The sequence below is a fragment of the Pristiophorus japonicus genome, chromosome 23 (genome assembly GCF_044704955.1).
Source record: "Pristiophorus japonicus isolate sPriJap1 chromosome 23, sPriJap1.hap1, whole genome shotgun sequence".
Lineage (NCBI taxonomy): Eukaryota > Metazoa > Chordata > Chondrichthyes > Pristiophoridae > Pristiophorus > Pristiophorus japonicus.
Window position 1 is genome coordinate 42496638 of NC_091999.1, and position 3125 is coordinate 42499762.

Below are 3125 nucleotides of genomic sequence, written 5' to 3' on the forward strand. Positions count from 1 at the left end.
GAGGGAGTGTGAGTAACAACTGGTACTGAGGAATATTGAGTAACACTGGGTCCTGAGGGATTGTGAGTAACACAGTGGACTGAGGCATAGTGAGTAACACAGGTTACTGAGTGGGTGTGTGTAGCACAGGCTGCTGAGGATGTGTGTGTAACAGTGGGTCCTGAGGGAGTGTGAGTGACACAGGGTACTGAGGGATTGTGAGTAACACAGGGTACGGAGGGTGTGCGAGTAACACAGGGCACTGAGGGATTGTGAGTAACACAGGTTACTGGGGGAGTGTGAGTAACACGGGATACTGAGGGAGTATGAGCAACAGTTGGTACTGAGAGAGTGTGAGTAACACTGGGTACTGAGGGAGTGTGAGAAACACAGTGTACTGAGGGCACGTGAGTAATACAGCATACTGAGGGAGTGTAAGTAACACAGGGTACTGAGGGAGTGTGAGTAAAACAGGGTACTATGGGAGTGTGAATAACACAGGGTACTGAGTGTGTGTGAGTAACACAGGGTACTAAGGGAATGTGAGCAACACAGGTTACTGAGGGATTGTGAGAAGCACAGGGTACTGAGGGAGTGTGAGTAATACAGGGTACTAAGGGAGTGTGAGAAACACAGGATACTGAGGGAATGTGAGTAACACAGGGTACTGAGGGAGTGTGAGTAATACAGGGTACTAAGGGAGTGTGAGAAACACAGGGTACTGAGGGAGTGTGAGAAACACAGTGTACTGAGGGCACGTGAGTAATACAGCATACTGAGGGAGTGTGAGTAACACAGGGTACTGAGGGAGTGTGAGTAACACAGGGTACTGAGGGAGTTTGAGTAACACAGGTTACTGAAGGATTGTTAGAAACACACGGTACTGAGTGTGTGTGAGTAACACAGGGTACTGAGGGAGTGTGAGAAACACAGTGTACTGAGGGCACGTGAGTAATACAGCATACTGAGGGAGTGTGAGTAACACAGGGGACAGAGGGAGTGTGAGTCACACGGGTTACTGAGGGGGTGTGAGTAACACAGGGTACTGAGGGAGTGTGAGAAACACAGTGTACTGAGGGCACGTGAGTAATACAGCATACTGAGGGAGTGTGAGTAACACAGGGTACTGAGGGAGTGTGAGTAACACAGGGTACTGAGGGAGTGTGAGTAAAACAGGGTACTATGGGAGTGTGAATAACACAGGGTACTGAGTGTGTGTGAGTAACACAGGGTACTAAGGGAATGTGAGCAACACAGGTTACTGAGGGATTGTGAGAAGCACAGGGTACTGAGGGAGTGTGAGTAATACAGGGTACTAAGGGAGTGTGAGAAACACAGGATACTGAGGGAATGTGAGTAACACAGGGTACTGAGGGAGTGTGAGTAATACAGGATACTAAGGGAGTGTGAGAAACACAGGGTACTGAGGGAGTGTGAGAAACACAGTGTACTGAGGGCACGTGAGTAATACAGCATACTGAGGGAGTGTGAGTAACACAGGGTACTGAGGGAGTGTGAGTAACACAGGGTACTGAGGGAGTTTGAGTAACACAGGTTACTGAAGGATTGTTAGAAACACACGGTACTGAGTGTGTGTGAGTAACACAGGGTACTGAGGGAGTGTGAGAAACACAGTGTACTGAGGGCACGTGAGTAATACAGCATACTGAGGGAGTGTGAGTAACACAGGGGACAGAGGGAGTGTGAGTCACACGGGTTACTGAGGGGGTGTGAGTAACACAGGGTACTGAGGGAGTGTGAGAAACACAGTGTACTGAGGGCACGTGAGTAATACAGCATACTGAGGGAGTGTGAGTAACACAGGGTACTGAGGGAGTGTGAGTAACACAGGGTACTGAGGGAGTGTGAGTAACACAGGTTACTGAAGGATTGTTAGAAAGACACGGTACTGAGTGTGTGTGAGTAACACAGGGTACTGAGGGAGTGTGAGTAACACAGATTACGGAGGGAGTGTGAGTAACATAGGGTACTGAGGACTTGTGAGTAACACAGGGTACTGAGGGAGTGTGAGTAACACAGGGTACTGAGGGAGTAGAGAAATACAGGGTACTAAGGGAATGTGAGTAACACAGGATACTGAGGGAGTGTGACTAACACAGGGTACTGAGGGAGTGTGAGTAACACAGGTTACTGAGGGCGTGTGAGTAACACGGGGTACTGAGGGAGTCTGAGTATCACAGGATACAGAGGGAGTGTGAGTAACACAGGGTACTAAGGGAGTGTGAGTAACACGGTAATAAGGGAGTGTGAGTAACACAGGGTACTGAGGGAATTTGAATAACACAGGGTACTGATGGATTGTGACTAAAACTGGGGACTGAGGGTGTGTGAATAACACAGGCTACTGAGGAGTGTGAGTAACATAGGGTAATGAGGGATTGTGAGTCACACATGGGACCGAGATTGTTTGAGTAACACAGCGTACTTAGAGAGTGTGAGTAACACAGGTACTGAGGGAGTGTGAGTAACAGGGGATTGAGGGGGTTTGAGTAACACAGGGTACTGAGGGAGTGTGAGTAACACACGGTACTGAAGGAGTGTGAGTAGCACAGGGGACGGAGGGAGAGTGAGTAACACAGGGTACTGAGGGATTGTGAGTAACTCAGGGGACTGAGGATGTGTGAGTAACACAGTGGACAGAGGGACTGTGAGTAACAGAGGTTACTGAGGGTGTGTGAGTAACACAGATTACTGAGGGAGTGTAAATAACACAGGGTACTGAAGGGTTGTGAGTACCATATGGTACTGAGGGAGTGTGAGTAAAACAGGGCACTGAGGGAGTGTGAGTAACACTTGGTACTCAGGGAGTGTGAGTAACACAGGGGACAGAGGGAGTGTGAGTCACACGGGTTACTGAAAGGGGTCTGAGTAACACAGGGTACTGAGGGAGTGTGAGAAACACAGTGTACTGAGGGCACGTGAGTAATACAGCATACTGAGGGAGTGTGAGTAACACAGGGTACTGAGGGAGTGTGAGTAACACAGGGAACTAAGGGAGTGTGAATAACACAGGGTACTGAGGGAGTGTGAGTAACACAGGATACTCAGGGGGTGTGAGTAACACAGGATACTGAGGGATTGTGAGAAACACAGGGTACTGAGGGCGTGTGAGTAACACAGGGTAC